Source organism: Schistocerca nitens, chromosome 10 (assembly GCF_023898315.1).
Source record: "Schistocerca nitens isolate TAMUIC-IGC-003100 chromosome 10, iqSchNite1.1, whole genome shotgun sequence".
In the NCBI taxonomy this organism is placed as follows: Eukaryota; Metazoa; Arthropoda; class Insecta; order Orthoptera; family Acrididae; genus Schistocerca; species Schistocerca nitens.
In genome coordinates this window covers 78,310,348-78,324,056 of record NC_064623.1, presented here as the reverse complement: position 1 = coordinate 78,324,056, position 13,709 = coordinate 78,310,348, and the positions used below count along the sequence as shown (strand labels likewise).

Sequence of the window (13,709 nt, the reverse complement as noted above, 5' to 3'; positions counted from 1 at the left end):
TATAAGGGGGACTATGCTCCAGACTGAACGCTGAAAGGCATAACCAGTCTTAAATGATGATGATGATGATGACATAAAAATCTGATTAAAGGAAACCAAAAAAATCTTTGCAGATCATACAGCCTACATGAGCGAAGCAACAGGCACTAAGCTAGTTTTTAAATAAGAAATCTGTAAACACCTAGCACGTAGCCATTTTCTTTCTTCTTCTTCTTCTTCTTCTTCTTCTTCTTCTTCTTTTTGTTTTAACTGAATATATGAGGTCTATGTATGTTATGTTGACATATTCAAAATCATAACACTTATTGGAATATGATCTATGGAACAAGTAGATAAGAGAACCAAACTCTGGGGGTTAAGTTGGCACTGTTCCAAAAGTTCCCAACAGAACGTTAGCAAAACCAGTGTCTGCCTCGCTGTATGAGAATGGGCTTTGTCATCCATGAGAAACATGCCTGCTATCAGGAGTCCAGGTCGTCTGTGGCATACAGCTTGTTGCACTTCCCACAGAATGGTACAAGAATTTATGACATTATGGGACCCTTCGTGAGGCTGGAATTTTTCGCAATATGACACACTACACAGCCTAAGAGACTATGAAACTGTGTCAGATTTTAGTTTTTCTGGGAAGGAGGACTTATTTCATTCCACAGAGGAGTGTTACAAATCAGGTTGGTAGTGGTGGACCCGTGACTCGTCCCCTAAAATGATCAGTGTTATAAAATCATTTCCTTCACTGCAACATTATGTGCTACACAGATAGCCCATTCTGTTTCATTTGTGAACTATGATCGAAAAGCAGGAAACTTTTTATAAAGTAAATTTGTAAATTTTTGTAAATTCAACCACATATGAATGATGCAGTAAGTGGTTCCACATGAAAAATGTAGGGCAGGTACAGTGTCATTGTCATATGACGAGCTTCATGGATCATTTCCTTCACACTTTACAATAAATCATCACAGGAAAATTCCACTGGGTGATCATGACACTCCTAATTTGTGATTCTTTCTTTTACTTTGTTCAATTCCTGTATACGATGGAAGAAAGCCACCGGTGAAATCAGTCGTGGACTGGCTGTCTTCCATTTGATATGTGCTACCCCATTCCTGAAATGAACTTGTGTGAAATAAAAATTTTTCTGCTACCTTAATCATCAGTATGTTGTCGAGTAACCTTACCTAACAGGGGCACTACTAAATGGTTTACAATAGTAATTATTTGTGCATTATTTATTAATGAACATGAGTCAATGAACACAGGATCTCTCAACATACTCCCAACTGGTGTCAGTACACCACAGCCACCTTCCTGGAAACTTCATTATTGCGTCACGGAATCAATGTTTGAGAGTACTAAGCACCCACTCATAGATAGTTGCCTGTAAGACTTCTTCATTAGCCCACAGCACATCCTTTGTATTATCGAATCAAGCACACCCAGATGGAACAAGACCCAGTGAATAATGGTGGGTGTGACACAAGAATGAGCCCCAGTAATGTCAACTTTGCTCATTATTCAAGTGCTGATGGCAATTATCTGCCCCATAAACAGGAGCTTCTTGACCACACACTGCTGTTAAACATTTATGAATCTATTGTTCTGACTACTTCCTTGCAGAAAAACCATGCAGCCCTCTTTGTCCACGATACTCACCTCGTATCTCATCCATTCTCTACTTAATAAAAAACTGGTGCTGTCCTTTCGCTGTACTCACTGTTCACAACTGTCATCTAGCGTTTGCATGGTGTTCTAGAATAACTTCTTATTTCTGAACACCCCTCATATGATACAATGTCAGTTCAGTGACATGTATCCTGACTGGTATTATAATGTTCCCAAAATAGAATGCATAATATTACTTGGTTAGAAAATATATCTACAACAACTGTTACAGTGTATCTTGTGGATTGGCATGGCTGATAAATGAAGTTTCAGGTCTATGTACAATTCAAACTCCCTGCCTAAATTTTTCCATAATTGATTCTAGATTTCCAGATGGATGGCTCTTGACACTTTTCCTCACAAGCGGCTTGTAACCAAATTGTGTGCTTATGGAATATCGTCTCATTATGTGACTGGATTCATGATTTCCTGTCAGATGGGCCACAGTTCATAGTAACTGAAAGAAAGTCATCGAGTAAAACAGAAGTGATCTCTGGAATTCTCCAAGGTAGTGTTATAGGCCCTCTGCTGTTCCTTATCTATATAAATGATTTAGGAGACAATCTGAGAAGCCGTCTTTGGTTATTTGCAGATGATGTTCACATTTATCATCTTGTAATGTAATCAGATCAAAGCAAATTGTAAAACTATTTAGAAAAGATATTTGTATGGTGCAAAAATTGGCAACTGACTCTAAATAATGAAAAGTGTGATGTCATCCACATAAGTGCTAAAAGGAATCCGTTAAATTTCAGTTAGGGCCTACATGATAAATCAGTCAAAGCTAAAGGCCATAAATTAAATACCTAGGAATTACAATTACAAACAACTTACATTGAAAAGAACACTTGCAAAATGTTGTGGCAAAGGCGAACAAAAGCCTGTGATTTATTGGCAAAACACAACAGATCTAATAGAGAGACTGCCTACACTATGCTTTTTCCATTCTCTTCCAGAGTACTGTTGCACATTGTGGGATCTTTACCAGACAGAATTAAAGGAGTAAATTGAGAAAGCTCAAAGAAGAGCAGCACATTTTGTGTTATCGAGAAATAGGGGAGAGAGTGTCACGGACATGATGCAGGATTTGGGATGAACATCATTAAAACAAAGGTTTTTTTTTTTGTTTGGGGTTTAAGGGCGTTCAACTACTGAGGTCATTAGCGCCCAGTCACAATTGTTAGAGCACATAGAATCTAGTAAAACTCGAGGGGGGGGGGGGAGACACAAGAAAGTTCTTATAAAGATGCAGATATAATAAGTGAAAGAGTTAGATGTCTTTGGACAATCCAGTCAAAGTAATGAAACGAAGAACACGAGCAGCTGCTCGAGCGTCATCCGCTAAAATATCCTGTAAAGTAGATGGCAGAGACAGGACAACACGAGATTGACTAAAACGGGGACACGACAATAAAACATGGCGCACTGTTAATGCATGACCACAAGGGCACTGCGGGGCTGGGTCACCGGAGAGCAGGTAGCGGTGGCTAAACCGGCAATGCCCAATCCGCAACCTGGTCAGAAGGACCTCTTCTCGCCGAGATGGTCGGGAGGAGGTTGTCCAAGCAGTTGGGAACGGTTTTACTGCCCGGAGCTTGTTTCCTTGAAGTGAGGACCAAGTATCCCACCACAAGGACACAAGCCTCTTACAAACAATCCCACTAACGTCAGATGACGGGACACAATGGGAGGCTGGCCGAGGCAGGAGGACTGCAGCCTTGGCTGCAGCATCAGCAGCCTCATTCCCAGGCACTCCTACATGGCCGGGAACCCACAGAAAGCTGACAGGAGAGCCACCCTCAGTGAAAGAATGGAGGGACTGCTGGATCCGTTGCACCAAGGGATGGACCGGATATGGAGTTCCAAGGCTCTGAAGAGCACTGAGTGAATCAGAGCAGAGTACATACGATGAATGGCGGTGGCGGCGGGCATACTGAACGGCCTGATGGAGAGCAAAAAGCTCGGCCATAAAGCTGGAACAGTGGTCGAGGAGCCGGTATTTAAAGGTGACGGTCCCGACGACAAAGGCACAGCCGACACCATCATCAGTTTTGGAGCCATCAGTGCAAATAAAGGTGTGACTGGCAAGTCACGCACGAAGTTCGACAAACCGTGAGCAATACACTGCAGCCGGAGTAACCTCCTTCGGGAGCGAGCTGAGGTTGAGATAAACATGAACCGGAGCCTGGAGCCAAGGTGGTGTCGGGCTCTCACCCTCTCTGAAGGTGGTAGGGAGGGCGAAATCCAATTGTCGAAGCAGGCGACGAAAGCGGACTCCAGGGGGCAGCAGGGCAGACACATACAACCCATACTGACGGTCGAGAGAATCGGCGAAGAAGGACTGATAAGAGGGGTGGTCGGGCATTGACAACAGCCGGCAGGCATACCGACAAAGCAGTACGTAGCGCCAGGAGGTCAATGGTAGACTCTCGACGGGACTAGTGTAGAAAGCTCTGGTCGCAAGACGTAACGCCCTATGGTGGATGGAGTTGAGACGGTGTAAGAGGGATGGCCGAGCAGACGAGGCTCCCATAATCCAGCTTTGATCGGACTATGGACCGATACAAGCGAAGCAGGACAGTGCGATCCGCTCCCCAAGATGAACCACTAAGAACTCGGAGGACATTAAGGGAACGTATACAACGGGCAGCCAAATAAGAGACGTGCGGAGACCAACAAAGTTTCCTGTCCAGTGTGAGCCCTAGAAACTTAGTTGTTTCCACAAATGGGAGAACAACGGGACCGAGATGTAAGGATGGTGGAAGGAACGCTTTATATCGCCAAAAGTTGATGCAAACCGTCTTCTCTTCAGAGAACCGGAAGCCATTTGCCACACTCCATGAGTATAGGCTGTCTAGACAACGCTGAAGGCAGCACTCCAGGAGGCATGTTCGCTGGGCACTGCAGTAGATCGCGAAGTCATCGACAAAAAGAGAGCCTGAGACATTAAGTGGAATGCAATCCATAATTGGATTGATCGATATGGCAAAGAGGGCTACGCTCAAGACGGAGCCCTGAGGCACTCCGTTCTCCTGGAGGAAGACGTCGGACAATACGGAACCCACACGTACCCTAAACTGTCGATCTGTTAAAAAGGAATCAATAAAAAGGGGCAGGCGACCGCGTAGACCCCACCTGTGCATAGTGCGGAGGATACCTCCTCTCCAACAGGTATCATAAGCCTTCTCCAAATCGAAGAACACTGCGACCGTTTGGCGCTTTCGCAAAAAGTTGTTCATGATGAATGTCGACAAGGTCACAAGGTGGTCAACAGCGGAGCGGCGGCGACGAAAGCCGCATTGAACATTGGTAAATAGCCTCGAGATTCAAGAATCCAAACTAACCGAGCGTTAACCATGCGCTCCATCACTTTACAGACACAGCTTGTAAGAGAAATGGGGCGGTAACTAGAAGGAAGGTGTCTATCCTTCCCGGGTTTGGGTATAGGAACAACGACGGCGTCACGCCAACGCATGGGGACTTGACCTTCGGTCCAGACGCGATTGTAGGTACGAAGAAGGAAGCTTTTGCCTGCCGGAGAAAGGTGTGCCAGCATCTGAATGTGAATGGCATCTGGCCCCGGAGCAGAGGACCGGGACAGTTCAATTGCACGTTCGAGTTCCCACATAGTAAAGGGGGCATTATAAGTTTCCAGATTCAGCGAGTGGAAGGAAGGTCGCCGAGCCTCTTCTGCCTCTTTCCTGGGAAGGAAGGCAGGGTGGTAATGGGCAGAGCTTGAAACCTCCGCGAAAAAGCGGCCGAAGGCATTGGAGATATCCACAGGATCAACAAGGACCTCATCACCTAAAGTCAGGCCAGGTACCGAGGAGTGGGCCTTAATGCCCGACAGCCGGCGCAGGCCACCCCAGACGACAGAAGAGGGAGTAAAACAGTTAAAGGAGCTGGTGAAAGAGGCCCAACAAGCTGTTTTGCTGTCTTTGATGACTCTACAGCATTGCGCTCGGAGTCGTTTGTATCCAATACAATTCGCCAACGTAGGATGGCGGCGAAAGGTGCGTAAAGCACGTCGTCGAGCATGGATAGCGTCTCGACAAGCCTCATTCCACCAGGGGACGGAAACGCGACGTGAAGAAGAGGCTGTACGAGGAATGGAACATTCGGCAGCATTGATGATAACAGCCGTGAAGTATTCGACCTGACTGTCACAACCGAGAAAATCGTGGTCTGGAAAGGTCGCCAGGCAGGAGTAAAGTCCCCAGTCAGCTTTTGGTATGTTCCAGCTCGAAGGACGTGGGGATGGGGTGTGGTGCAGGAGACTAACGACACAGGGGAAGTGGTCGCTCGAATAGGTGTCAGAAAGGACATACCACTCGAACCGACGGGCAAGAGTGGTAGAACAGATCGAGAGGTCCAAGTGGGAGTAGGTATGAGTAGAGTCTGAGAGGAAAGTCGGGGCGCCAGTATTGAGGCAGACAAGATTGAAATGGTTGAAGACATCCGCCAAGAGGGAGCCTCTCTGACAGGATGCAGGAGAGCCCCAAAGGGGTTGATGGGCATTGAAGTCACCAAACAATAAAAACGGCGGAGGAAGCTGAACAATCAGGTGCATCATGTCAGCCCGACTAACTGCGGATGACGATGGAGTGTAGACGGTACAAACGGAAAAAGTAAAGGCAGAAAGAGTAATACGGACAGCTATTGCTTAGAGTGGGGTGGTCAATGGGAGGGGACGGTAATAGACATCGTCCCGAAGGAGCAACATGACCCCACCATGAGCTGGAATACCGTCCACAGGGGGGAGGTCAGACCGCTCCAAGCTATAGTGGCTAAAAGCAATACGGTCAGTTGGGCGCAACTTGGTTTCCTGGAGACCAAGGACGAGCGGACAATGCAGGCGGAGGAGCAGTTGCAATTCCTCCCGATTAGATCGAATACCTCTTATGTTCCAATGTAACAAGGCCATCGCTAGTCAGAAAAGAGGAGGAACGAAACGGGTGAAGAGCTGGTCACCTCGACGGCCGCGGAGGGCCAGGTGTCGAGGGAACAACGCTACAACCGGCGGGAGGCGGATCCTGTTCCATCGAGTCGTCACCAGTGGCGGCCGCTTTCCCGGGTTGCGTAGGAGGGGCAGCATCATTCGCCGACGAGAGGCCAGCTGAGCGCCTGGCAGCAGAGCGTCCCGGCGAAACTGAGGACAGCCGGGAGCAGAGACTCACGGATGGAGCGTCAGACGAAACATGCCGGGGTGGAGAGGGGGATAAAGATTTCTTCTTGGAGGCCTTCTTGAAAGTCCGATGAGGCACGGGGATGGTGGGCTGGACCCGAAAAGGTCCTCACACGCGGGGTCCGTGTTGGAACGCCGGACCTTGGAAGCCGGGGTCCGGAACATTTCCCCGATGGACGCCTGAGAAGAGGATCGCTTCTCAGGCAGCGGAGGGGGAGGAGGAGGAAGGGTGGCCCCTGGGGCAGAGGGGGCAGGGGCCGCGAGGGAGGAGGATTTGGAAGGGAGGGATTTGGGAGGCGGAGGCATAGACCCCGGATGGGGTGAGGAGGAGGAGGGGGGACAGGATAGGGGTGAGGATACTGTGGAAGGAGTGGACACGACTGAGGCAAATGAAGTTGTCAACGTCACGGGAAGGAGGCGGTCATACTTCTTCCTGGCCTCAGAATAAGAGAGGTGACCCAAAGTTTTTATTTCTTGAATCTTCTTCTCCATCTGATACGCGGGGCAGTCTAAAGATCTAGGCGAGTGGATGCGAGGACAACTGACGCACCGAGATGGTGGGGTGCATGTATGTTCCTCACGAAGAGGACGTCCACAATCGCCACAAAGGGGCTCAGCCTCACACCGTGACGACATGTGCCCAAAGCACAAACACCGAAAGCAGCGCATAGGAGGCGGGACGTAAGGTCGCACGTTGCACCGGTAGCACATCACCTTTACCTTCTCCGGGAGAACGTCCCCCTAGAAGGCGAGGATAAAGGCCCCGGTGTCGATGCGACGGTCTTTGGGGCCGCGCTGGACTTGCCGGACGAAATGCACGCCTCGGCGCTCCAGGTTGGCCCTGAACTCCTCATCAGATTGCAGCAGGAGGTCCTGATGAAAAATAACCCCCTGCGTCATATTCAGTGCCAGATGCGGGACAATGGACACTGGGATGTCCCCTAGTCTGTCGCACGCCTGGAGCGCCACCGACTGAGTGGCGGAGGTGGTCTTTATAAGAACGGACCCCGAACGCATTTAACTGAGAGCCTCGATTTCCCCGAAGATGTCCTCGATGTGCTGGACAAAGAACATGGGCTTGGAGGTGGCGAACGTCCCCTCATCAGTCCGAGAACAGACTAAATAGCGGGGGAAGTACTTCACCCCAAGCCGGCGGGCCTGTCCTTCCTCCCAGGGAGTGGCCAAGGGGGAAAGGGCAGGAGAACCAGAACCAGAGTCTTTTAAAAAGACTCGGCCGCAGAGTGACCCGATACATGTTGATGTTTCATCTGCGAAACGTCTGCCCTGATACCACCCACTCCGACCAGGGGCTCTCCCCACGGGCGCCACCCAGCCTCAGCAAGGGCCACCTGACATGATGACCGTTGCCGGGAGTCCTGATGCCCCAAGGAGACGAGCATCTACTCCTTGGCCGACGTGGGGAGGGTGCAGCTCAAGTATCGGCAGTACGATCCCTGTGTTGTCAGGGGGCTACAACATAGAGGGTACATGACGACCCCACCACAACGGGCTGGCTATCGTGCTGGATTTCGGGTGCCATGGAAAGTCCATCATGATCGTAGGTGCAGATGGGGACGCACTATGGGCATAACTTGTGCAACCCATCAGGCGTTTAGGCCCAATTTGAGGAATAGTGTGTGTGGTTACAACGCCGTTACAATGCTGAGTGCCAAGGTCTTAGTGCACTGAGGACCAGTGAGACACCACGTAAGGCGTCCTTCCCCAAAAGGCTCGTACTTCTGTAGAATTTTGAAAAATGGAGGTCAAACCCCAAGGGGGACCATCACATGGAAGGCCGAAACGGTTGAAACTCCTTTTAGTCGCCTCTTACGACAGGCAGGAATACCTCGGCCCTATTCTTACCCCGGACCCACAGGGGGAATTAAAACAAAGGTGATTCTCATTGTGATAGGTGTTCTCACGAAATTTCAACTGCCAACTTTCTCCTCCATATGTGAAAATATTTTGTTGATCCTGACCTACACAGGGAGAAATGATCATCATAATGAAATAACAGAAATCGACAAAATAAGGCAAACCATAACTCGCACAGAGAGACATAGGTGTTCATTTTTTCTGCATGCTGTTTGAGAGTGAAATAATAGAGAATTATTGTGAAGGTGGTTTGATGAACCCTCTGTCAGGCATTTAAGTGTGATTTTCAGAGTAATCACATAGACGTAGATGGAGTTAATAAACAGACCCATTCAGCCATGTAGATCACGCTGTTTGAATAAATAGTTAATGTTTCATTCTTGATCGCCATTACACATGTGGTAAAATGGACTTTTTATTGTGCCATACAATGTGTTAGCCTACAGTTTCTTCTCGTTCTATTTATAGATGGAGCATTGAAATAATGACTACGTCTCTGATTGTGTGAGTCGCATTTAGCATCATTTTGTCTTCTTTGTGTATCTGGGCACGAATCTATGGTGCTGATGGATAAATGAGGCACTCATGGCTACACAATGGTAAGCCACACACTGAGAAATATTGAGATTTATACACTTTTCGTATCTAATGGAGGATGGCAAGCCACTGGTGGAGTATTATTTGAAGAAATTACATGGTGGCAACACGCACACACACACTGTTGTTTTGTATTGCACCAAGAAACAACACATCATTTTTGAGCTTTAGTATGCAAAATGGCATCTTGCACAGGAGTCATTTATATGAAAATATGCATTGTGAAGCTGATATGGGAACCCATCATCATCAGAGGTAAAGCAACAACAAAATGCAATTAAGGCTATTATGGCTTATCATGACAGCACAGTACATTAAATAATAGTATTATCTAATGGAACAATAAACTATGGGACAAATTCTTAGATATTTATCTGGAGTTCATTAACCATAAACGATTGTTTTTCTTGTGATGGCATCACTAGGTGTCTACTATACGTTTTACTGTGGCTCGCCATTACATTGCTGCTAAATTGCTGTACTGTTCAGTGAAGTTTTGTAGGTTCATGCTATTAGTATTTTATTTCCCAGTAAGGAGGCAGAGTTAGCTCCTAACACAACAGAAAGAAAGATAGTTAACAGATGAACAACCTATTAACTTTTCACAAACCAGAGTGTTCAAATTTTTCTGAAACACACTGTTTGTAGAGAATTACGTGAAATTAATTTCAAGAATGGTGGTCATCCTACACAGTAATCATCGATTACGACCTTAACACCAAAAAATCATTGTTCTGTTCTATACAGCCTAATCCATAGATCTACAGACTTGCAGTTCATCATGGATATTATTTACCCCTGACTCAGTATGAAGCCACAGAGCAGACAGATGAACCTGAATTAATTGATGGTCGTATCTTAGATTACACCGAGAGCAATGTGAATAGTTCTCAGTGAAGCTAAACGTTGGTGCTGAGAGTTTGGTGATGTACAATGACATGGCACAAAATTATATGTATTCCTTGTATTTAATACTGTTTTTCACTACATGCAGTAAGTAAAAATGTTCTCCTCATGTCACAAAAATACCTTAATGTTTACTGTAGCTTAAAACACAATAAACATATCTCTCATATCCATCATCTGATTTACAAAATTATTTTAATCTTCACGTCTCATAAAATTACTTAAGTGATTCACCGTTATCGAGCCTCAAGCACTTCCAATGTAGTTTTCCCTACGAAATTAATTTCTTTGAAGTTTTTCATAAGACTTTTTGAACAAAGTCTACAACAGGGCAGTGGCAGTCAGCTCTTTTTCCCTACGATAGATACATTGGCAATGTGTGGGTTCTGCATAGTCAATGAGAGGATAGCTTTGTGTAACTAATGAGAGGGAAGACTTGTGGCTTATTATTTTGAGCACCAAAACTGGAACTATCCGATGCTCTTTGCTGATAAGGAAGGACGAATAAGGTTTCATGTTTCATTGGTGGTGAGTTCATTATAAATTGAGACAAGTAGATTAGGAGTGGCTGGGAAATGAAATTAGCCACATCCTATTTAGTGGAAACATCCTAACTTTAACCAATCATGATTGAGGGAAACTGTGGAGAACCTCAATCCAGATTTCTCCAAGCAGAGATTTTAATTTCCATCCTCCTAAATGAAATCTCGGTATCAAACACTGCACCACCTCTTTCAGTCACAGGCTATCTGCAGTTTGGTATTATTATCTTACATAGTCTCCAGTTTGCTTGATAATTATAGCTGTGAATTCTACTGAATGGAACTTTCTGAACACACACACACAGTGAAGTAGCAGACATCATAATTTATCAAAAAAACACAAAGGGGATATGAGCCTTGCAGATTGCAGATATCCTAGTAACAGGATGTCCAGTACATGAGGGGTCATGGTATATTGGTAATAAAATGAAGATGGAAATCATTGTGGAGCTGGGCTTCTAAGAACAGTACAGAAATTAATTCAAACATGATGGAATGGTACAATATTATGACACACACACACACACACACACACACACACACACACACACACACACACACACACACACACACAAACCTCAACCTCAACCTCTGGCAGCTAAAAAATACACATATGGAACATATACACAGGATTAAGTGTGGATGGGGCAGGAAATCGGCCATGGCCTTAGCAGAAATATTAGCAACAAGGGAAAATCATAGAACCTCATGTGAGGATAGCCAGAATATGAAACTCGCTTCTCCCAAATCAGATTTCAGAGGATCTTCACAGAAATTCTAAATTTAATGATTTAGAGTAGTGTACGATTAGAATTACAGCTGGAATACAGTAATGTGATTTCCTGTACTGCACATAAATTTCCATGTACACTCCAATTTCTTTCTACATCCCAGAGACAGTCTCCTTGGAATATAGCTTTTTTTAAAAAAAAGCTTACTTCAGATGATTTTCACTGTATAGTATCGCACTTTTCCGCAACACAATACATATATAGTCCAAACAGACTTTATTAGCAACGTGCCTCTAAATTCTCTCAGCAGCTATTGCTTACATGATGTTTGTGACAGGTGTGGTAACACACGTAAATATTACAAAACCACTTGCGCGAATATAAGTACGTAGGGTAACTTAAAGGTATAATGAAAAGGATTGTGCGAAATTTTAGAAGTGTGAATAGCAGTCTTCGAAAATTTTGACAAAACACACTAAAGGAGCTATCATTCATTTGTTCTACTGCTGTTCTGTTATTACGTACTGGTTTGTCTACTCTAATGTGCTTATGGCCTTCGTTGATCTGTTACATTTAATATACGGCAAACGACTTCAAGAAGAATCTTCTCTACATTACATTACATTACAAAATACTTAACTCTAGCACCATAAACATTATTTTCAAATGAATGAGCTTACGTTTTTCTTGATAAGTGCCTTAATTCATGCAGTTGTGAGTTACAGATTAGTTTATTGACTATATTATGAATTTATTACCACTCACTAAATCATAACTAGTTTTCCGCACCTAAACATCATTTGAAAGTACCAATACCGACAAAGACGTTCATTTGCCGGTAACCAGACATTCCACACTTGTGTCTAGGGACAGCAAATCTTGGTGCTGATCGGACACTTTCGAGTCTCCCGCTCGTAGCTTTTCTTCATGATATAGTGAAAGCTTACAGAAGGCTTCTTTGCACTTTCGCTTTTTTTATTATTCTTTAGTTTGAAAAATGTAAAAATATAGTTGAAATTTCTGCTCCGCAACATCTGACAGTAATAAAGCTTACATCGCCAAATTGCTCAGGTTGCAACCTTCATAATCAAAATTTCCATAAAATTAACCCTCCTATCACAAGGCGGTGTGAGATCCGACACGTCTTGTGTGTTTTCATTCGTAGAGGAAACAGCGTTAGTGTGTGTTATATACCGCATGTAAACCTTATGAACCTACAAGCTCATCTATACGAGGAAAAAGTTTTTATTTTTTATTTTTTTTAGCTATGTGTCATTTACGACACGGCCTTGTGACATGTGTCCTGATATCCACTCTGTGTCGGGAAAGTTAACAATACTTACAAATGATCGTTACTTTTTTTTCTTTATTTTAGGAGAGTGAAACTCAGCTGAAGAGCTAAGGAATACATCTTCTTATTTAACCCTCAAATCACTAGTACAGATTACATTTCAACATCATTCTCTCTAACTTTTAATGCCGAGCGCCTCGGATGTTGCTATCGCAGAATATTACGTAAAGAATGATGTTGTCACAACGTTCTTCTACTCTCATACCAAATCTTAGGCTCCACACATGTGAAATTTATACCAAATTTCATTAAAATCGAAACTGATGAAATAATAAATTTATTGATTTGAAAAATACGATATAGACTGTCTCGACTGATGTATGTGCAATTTAAATATCTCATTTCTATGACGTAGCCTTCATAAGTTTACCAATCGTATCAAACAAACACACTGACATTACTTTGTTATGGTTCTCACCGTGCTTTGACAGTTTGCTTTATTTTTTTGACTAATTGTCATTAACAAATGACAAATTTCATTTGGTTTTTATTTATCAGCAAAAACAGTAATGACAATCAGACTGCACAGCAGTTTTTATTCTTAATTCTCCCTGTAGTATTGTGCTAAAGTAGTTTTCTCAATAATCCTGAACTCTAACAAAATAGTTTGCATTTTATTACCAATTTCTGAATTCGAAACACCTTTAAGAAGAAAATTGCCTAGACCACTACTACCGAATATGCACCACAGTCTACTGTGATATGCACTATAAAACAGTTTGCATGGTTTTAAAAATATTTCACATTGAAAGGTGGCTACATGAGTCACAGCGCCAGAGATTGCGCCAAAGATTATTATTCCGCCGCTTCCACTGGTGCAGTTACCATACTACCATAGCCTATTAGCCTTTATGGTG

The 13,709-nt window shown here is 44.5% G+C and overlaps 1 protein-coding gene across 2 annotated transcripts in view; it reads right to left on the bottom strand.

Annotated features, from left to right (window-relative positions):
- The window catches only part of LOC126210596 (glutamic acid-rich protein-like), a 58,636-nt gene extending 46,289 nt beyond the window's left edge, over nucleotides 1-12,347 (bottom strand). Inside the window, exon 1 of one of the 2 annotated variants that reach the window (XM_049939865.1) lies at nucleotides 12,267-12,347. The gene's annotated coding sequence lies outside the window, so the exon portion shown is untranslated. Of the gene's footprint in view, nucleotides 1-12,181 lie in introns of both variants that reach the window. The other variant, XM_049939864.1, reaches the window with a different exon arrangement.
- Nucleotides 12,348-13,709: the final 1,362 nt, after the last annotated feature.